At 46.2% G+C, this 7798-nt stretch overlaps 1 non-coding gene across 1 annotated transcript; it reads right to left on the bottom strand.

The window, feature by feature from the left end:
- Positions 1 to 5305: 5305 nt before the first annotated feature.
- Positions 5306 to 5379, bottom strand: Trnat-ggu (transfer RNA threonine (anticodon GGU)). Its single transcript has one exon. It is a non-coding gene; the product is annotated as a tRNA-Thr (tRNA).
- Between the last annotated feature and the right edge of the window lie 2419 nt (positions 5380 to 7798).

Here is a 7798-nt window from a genome sequence, read left to right as displayed (position 1 = left end):
TGGGAGGCCAAGCATGACGAAAGTGGCGGCTGAGCACACGATCATCACCAAATGACGCGTTCAAGAGATTGTTCACGCATCTAGCAATATGGGGTGGAGCGCCATCCTGCATAAACATCGTATGTTCCAGCAAGTGTTTATCAGCCAGGCTGGGGATGATGCGATTCTGTAACATATCGGCGTACCTCTCACCTGTCACGGTAGCAGTTACAAAACCAGAATCACGCATTTCCTCGAAGAAAAAAGGCCCGATACCGGTAAATCCAACCCATACCGTGACTTTCTCGTCGTGCAATGGAGTTTCCACGACAGTTCTAGGATTTTCGACAGCCCAAATTCTGCAGTTGGGGGCGTTGACAGACCCTCGGAGCGTGAAATGAGTTTCGTCGGTCCACAACACGTTACTCAACCAATCGTCATCTTCCGCCTTCTTTTGAAACGTCCACACCACAGATGCCCTCCGCTTCACTATATCGTCAGGTAACAGTTCATGATGCCGATGGATTTTGTACGGATAGCATCGGAGGGTACGCCTCAGTTTCGTGTGCTGGCAGCTGGTTAATAAAACCAAAATAAAAGGGGCATAGCGGGTAAATGTACGGACGTACGGAAGTCACTCAACAAACAAGACTGGAATTCTCCTGCCAAGGATACAAAATAGAGTCTAACTTCTGGATCGTGCCAAATCTGGCGATCGACATGATAATAGGAACGGACTTCCTAAATGAGCATGAAGCGATAGTTGATCTAGGACGAGGTGAAATGGTTTTGAGGAAAGGGAATCCCGTCCACATTAAGTTCGACGACCAGCTGATCCCAGCTTAACTACCGTCTAACTGTGTACGGATAAACTATGCGTGTCTGAAAGACAGAAAGGAAGAACAGGTCGACGTTGCGGGTAGGGGAGAGGACATGGATGAGAATGAAGTCGGAATAATGGGAGAAATAAAGGAGAAAATAGGAGAAAAAGTGGAAGTAATAAAGAATATAAGGTGCGACCACCGCAAAGAACTTCATAAATTACTAGTAGAACATGCGGAGGTTTTCATTCCCAAGACAGGATCAATAAAGTATCTCGTCTCCTACCTTCCAAACTTTACAGAAGCTCTCCTGCGAACCTTGCAGAACTAGCACTCCTGAAAGAAAGGATCTACATCTACATCTACATCTACATCCATACTCCGCAAGCCACCTGACGGTGTGTGGCGGAGGGCACCCTGAGTACCTCTATCGGTTCTCCCTTCTATTCTAGTCTCGTATTGTTCGTGGAAAGAAGGATTGTCGGTATGCCTCTGTGTGGGCTCTAATCTCTCTGATTTTATCCTCATGGTCTCTTCGCGAGATATACGTAGGAGGGAGCAATATACTGCTTGACTCTTCGGTGAAGGTATGTCCTCGAAACTTTGACAAAAGACCGTACCGAGCTACTGAGCGTCTCTCCTGCAGAGTTTTCCACTGGAGTTCATCTCTCATCTCCGTAACGCTTTCGCGATTACTAAATGATCCTGTAACGAAGCGCGCTGCTCTCCGTTGGATCTTCTCTATATCTTCTATCAACCCTATCTGGTACGGATCCCACACTGCTGAGCAGTATTCAAGCAGTGGGCGAACAAGCGTACTGTAACCTACTTCCTTTGTTTTCGGATTGCATTTCCTTAGGATTCTTCCAATGAATCTCAGTCTGGCATCTGCCCTACCAACGATCAACATTATATGATCATTCAATTTTACATCACTCCTAATGCGTACTCCCAGATAATTTATGGTATTAACTGCTTCCAGTTGCTGACCTGCTATTTTATAGCTAAATGATAAAGGATCTATCTTTCTGTGTATTCGCAGCACATTACACTTGTCTACATTGAGATTCATTTGCCATTCCCTGCACCATGCGTCAATTCGCTGCAGATCCTCCTGCATTTCAGTACAATTTTGCATTGTTACAACCTCTCGATACACCACAGCATCATCTGCAAAAAGCCTCAGTGAACTTCCGATGTCATCCACCAGGTCATTTACGTATATTGTGAACAGCAACGGTCCCATGACACTCCCCTGCGGCACACCTGAAATCACTCTTACTTCGGAAGACTTCTCTCCACTGAGAATGACATGCTGCGTCCTGTTATCTAGGAACTCCTCAATCCAATCACACAATTGTGAACCCGTGTCTATGGCCCTCTGAGTCTCGTGGACGAATAGCGCGAGCTGGGTTTCACATGACCGTATTTTTCGAAACCCATGCTGATTCCTACAGAGTAGATTTCTAGTCTCCAGAAAAGTCATTATACTCGAACACAATACGTGTTCCAAAATTCTACAACTGATCGACGTTGGAGATATAGGTCTATAGTTCTGCACATCTGTTCGACGTCCCTTCTTGAAAACGGGGATGACCTGTGCCCTTTTCCAATCCTTTGGAACGCTACGCTCTTCTAGAGACCTACTGTACACCGCTGCAAGAAGGGGGGCAAGTTCCTTCGCGTACTCTGTGTAAAATTGAACTGGTATCCCGTCAGGTCCAGAGGCCTTTCCTCTTTTGAGCGATGTTAATTGTTTCTCTATCCCTCTGTCGTCTATTTCGATATCTACCATTTTATCATCTGTGCGACAATCTAGAGAAGGAACTACAGTGCAATCTTCCTCTGTGAAACAACTTTGGAAAAAGACATTTAGTATTTCGGCCTTTAGTCTGTCATCCTCTGTTTCAGTACCATTTTGGTCAGAGAGTGTCTGGACATTTTGTTTTGATCCACCTACCGCTTTGACATAAGACCAAAATTTCTTAGGATTTTCTGCCAAGTCAGTACATAGAACTTTACTTTCGAATTCATTGAACGCCTCTCGCATAGCTCTCCCCACACTACATTTCGCTTCGCGTAATTTTTGTTTGTCTGCAAGGCTTTGGCTATGTTTATGTTTGCTGTGAAGTTGCCTTTGCTTCCGCAGCAGTTTTCTAACTCGGTTGTTTTCCCACGGTGGCTCTTTTCCATCTCTTACGATCTTGCTTGGCACATACTCATCTAACGCATTATGTACGACGGTTTTGAACTTTGTCCACTGATCCTCAACACTATCTGTACTTGAGACAAAACTTCTGTGTTGAGCCAACAGGTACTCTGAAATCTGCTTTTTGTCACTTTTTCTGAACAGAAAAATCTTCCTACCCTTTTTAATATTCCTATTTATGGCTGAAATCATCGATGCCGTAATCGCTTTATGATCGCTGATTCCCTGTTCTGTGTTAACTTTTTCAAATAGTTCGGGTCTGTTTGTCACCAGAAGGTCTAATATGTTATCGCCTCGAGTCGGTTCTCTGTTTAACTGCTCAAGGTAGTTTTCAGATAAAGCACTTAAAAAAATTTCACTGGATTCTTTGTCCCTGCCACCCGTTATGAACGTCTGAGTCTCCCAGTCTATATCCGGCAAATTAAAATCTCCACCCAGAACTATAACATGGTGGGGAAATCTACTCGACATATTTTCCAAATTATCCTTCAGGTGCTCAGCCACAACAGCTGCTGAGCCAGGGGGCCTATGGAAACATCCAATTACCATGTCTGAGCCTGCTTTAACCGTGACCTTCACCCAAATCATTTCACATTTCGGATCTCCGTCAATTTCCTTCGATACTATTGCACTTCTTATCGCTATAAACACGCCTCCCCCTTCACTGTCCAGCCTGTCTCTGCGGTATACATTCCCATCTGAGTTTAGGATTTCATTACTGTTTACGTCTGGTTTCAGCCAACGTTCTGTCCCTGGTACTATATGGACGTTGTGACCGTTTAATAATGAGAGCAGTTCTGGGACCTTTCTGTAGACGCTCCTGCAGTTTACTATTAGCACATTAATATTGTTATTCCCTGTTGCATTTTGCCTACTCCTACCTTGCCGCGTCTCAGGAGGCGTCTTGTCGGGCCTAGGGAGGGGATTATCTAACCTAAAAAAAACCCATGTGCACTCCACACGTACTCCGCTACCCTTGTAGCCGCTTCCGGCGTGTAGTGCACGCCTGACCTATTCACGGGGACCCTACATTTCTCCACCCGATAGCGGAGGTCGAGAAATTTGCACCCCAGATCTCCGCAGAATCGTCTGAGCCTCTGGTTTAAGCCTTCCACTCGGCTCCAAACCAGAGCACCGCGATCGGTTGTGGGAACGATACTACAAATAGTTAGCTCTGATTTCACCCCGCGAGCGAGGCTTTCCGCCTTCACCAATTCCGCCAACCGCCTGTACGAACTGAGGATGACCTCTGAACCCAGACGGCAGGAGTCATTGGTGCCGACGTGAGCAACAATTTGCAGTCGGGTGCACCCAGTGCTCTCTATCGCCGCCGGTAGGGCCTCCTCCACATCTCGGATGAGACCCCCCGGCAAGCAGACAGAGTGAACACTGGCCTTCTTCCCCGACCTTCCTGCTATTTCCCTAAGGGGCTCCATCACCCGCCTAACGTTGGAGCTCCCAATAACTAATAAACCCCTCCCCCCGTGTGCCTGCTCGGACATTGCTGAAGGAGCAGCCACATGTCCACTCACAGGCAGAGCAGGCGATGCCACACGGCCAGCCTCCACATTGACCCTCCGCCTCGTGCGCCGTGAACGCCGCTGAACCCGCCACTCCCCTTGGGGAGACGGTGGCCCAACCGCGCCCAGTACCCGCCAAGATGTCTCGACAGCAGGGACAGTGGGTGAAGCATGTAACACCTGGGATGTACCTTGCGACGCACCAGACTACCCACTGCCGCTACACTCCGAGGCAGCAGCCTGAAGACGGCTGACCGCGGCCATCAACACGCTCAGCTGTTCGCGAACAGTGGCCAGCTCCTCCTGCGTCTGTACACAGCAGTCAACCATCCTATCCATCCTAAGGAATCAATTTACTGAAGAGAGTTAATCATCCTTTAACTAGACTGCTAATTCACTAAAGGCGGCTAATTGTTGACTAAACTGTGGTTGCTAGCCACTTCTTGTAGAAGACAATGAAAATAGCACTACCTGTCTCTGGACTGTATTGAAAACAAACACTAGCACTACTGGCACTATGGTTGACTAAAGGGACTCTCTCTGACTGTATTCAAAACAAACACGAAATCTATGGAACTATTAATAGCACTCGACAATTAAAGCTTCCTAAAAGCAAAAACACACGGAAGAAGAAGTGACAAGTAAGAAAAATACAGTTAATACTTAAATTAAGGTAGCTCGCTGCACAGCAGACGTGAATCAGACGGCAGTTATGACGACACTGACTCTACTGGCACTGGATATTGCGGATATCAACGGGAACCGTTGAAAACGTGAGTCCTAACCGGGACTCGAACCCGGGATCTCCTGCTTACCTGGCAGACGCTCTATCCGTCTGAGCCACCAAGGTCACAGAGGACAGTGCGACTGCAGGGACTTATCTCTAGCACGCTCCCTGTGAGACCAACATTCCCAACTTACTGTCCACACACTACATTTGTAGTGCCCCTGCCCCTTATACTCTTTAGACAGGGATAATTGGCAATCTTCTGTTAGACTAGGTCAAACTTCGTGCGTTATTAACTTCATAAATATTACTATTAATTCGTTCATAAGAGGTTTCACGTCCCCCGTTTTGACTGATGCCTCTTAATGATAGATCTGAAAGAAGTTTCTAACACAATGGCTTACGGAAACCCCAAATTTTTCTCTTTCATCATATTTTCTGAGCAGTAGCAGGTGGTGAAGTACGAAAAGCTAATAAAGCGGATGCAGGCGTACATCTTCAACTGTGATTGGGAATTTATACCAAGTAGACAAATGTATATCACAGTGTATTGTCAAATATCGAATATGTGTTCTACCCGTGATAACAAAATGGTTGGCCTCGAACAATCAGGTCAAGTGCTGTCCCTGGTGTATTAAGTGAAATGTAGGATCACAGGTGATGGCAAATGTCAGAGTCACCAACTCGGATTCCTTTCGAATGTGCACAAAATTTTGGAAAAGATTTATCAGTCCTCTAGTAAACTCAGTTTAGTACCTTTTAGGTGTTGTCTTAAGCCTAAAAAACACCAAGCACCTTGTCTTATTTAATATATGAAAGTGCAGACTTACACATTTGCTCATATTCACCTTTTTGTTTCCTCGTCAGTAAACACAATATTTTAGTTTATGTTTTTGTGGTTACATAATTCGATTTATTCAGATGGCTCTGAGCACTATGCGACTTAACTTCTGAGATCATCAGTCGCCTAGAACTTAGAACAAATTAAACATAACTAACCTAAGGACATCACACACATCCACGCCCGAGGCAGGATTCGAACCTCCGATCGTAGCTGTCGCTCGGTTGCAGACTGTAGCGCCTAGAACCGCACGGCCACTCCGGCCGGCTCCATTTATTACTTCGTCATGTTCCTTATTTTGTTAGCTGGGTTTCTTTTTACATCTACTCCTCTCATCATGTTTCGACACTTGATGAAACAGTAGTCATACGTGATCGCAGACCTACACTGCATGTGGATGTCAGATTCGAAGTCAAAATGTTACTGTTTCATGAAGATTCTGGTAAGATAGTTTCGAAGTATTCTTTTATTCTTCTTTTTTCTTTTAATTTGTTGGAATCAAGATGTGTGAGGTCAGGTGATCGTGGCGGCCACCGAAGCAACCCATTTCGCCCGATCCAACTATGTATATATCCAAAAACTGATGGACATTTAGGGACCAGCGAGCTGGTAGGATACGATATCATGTTGCAGGTGTACCAGTTGCAGCACAGCGAACTCTTGTAACATGACCAGGCAAACATCGTTGTTGACTCCTCGAAAAGAAAGGACCAATGATGAAACTGTGCATGAGTCTGCCCCACACACTGACAGTGGGACTGACTCATTCCATTTCGCGTGTAATATGAGGACATTCTGATGTCCACATACGAACGTTATGACCGTTAAGTTTGCAGCATAGATGAAAAGTTGATTCATAGGAGAAACAAAATTTTTCCAAGAAGTCATTGTTTGCGCCAGTCTCTGCTATCATGTCTACTGCAAAGTGCAGCTTTAGTGCCTGAAAGCTTTTGCACGTTGTAGGCATAACGACGTAACCTCTTATGTAAGAGCCAAAGACCTAGCCGCAGTGGTAACACCGGTTCAGGTCAGATCACCGAATTCAAGCGCTTTCGGGTTCGAATGGGTAACCGTCCGGGTTTGCCGGGCGTTGTTGTCAAGCGGAGTGCAGTCAGCCCTTGTGAGGCTAATTGAGGAGCTACTTGACTGAGAGGTAGCGGCTCCGGTCATGAAAACTAACAATGGCCGGGAAAGTGGTGTGCTGACCATATGCCCCCCATACCCTAATTCCTATCGGCTGAGGATGACACGGTGGTCGGTAAGTACCACTGGGCCTTCCAAGGCCTGTTCGGACAGAGTCCTATGCAAGACTTTGTGCACCCCTTGAGCACGGTACTTCTAAATCTCTGTCCGCCGTACGCATTCCAGTGCTGCAACGCTCTGTATCTGATCGGTCACGACTCGCCTTTTGGAGGGAGGACAGAGCCGCTAGTGCCCGGCCCCACATGGCTCGGCTTGGTCACATACTCGCACCAGGTCTCCAAATACGTGAATAACCAAGCATGACCGGTCTGCACTGATGTTTTGTCTCCTCTCACTTAGCCGCACTGCACAAACCCAGTGCCCTTCTTTCTCTATTCTGCTTGTCAGTAATGAGAAACTAATACACTTTGAGTAAATACTATTCCTGAAATATAGGATACGACTATTTATATAAAGAAAATATACGAAGGACATTATACGAGGCAGCCCTGGTAGATA

Source organism: Schistocerca cancellata, chromosome 4, assembly GCF_023864275.1.
Source record: "Schistocerca cancellata isolate TAMUIC-IGC-003103 chromosome 4, iqSchCanc2.1, whole genome shotgun sequence".
NCBI lineage: Eukaryota > Metazoa > Arthropoda > Insecta > Orthoptera > Acrididae > Schistocerca > Schistocerca cancellata.
The sequence above is the reverse complement of the archived record's forward strand: the minus strand, read 5'-3'. Positions and strand labels throughout refer to the sequence as shown.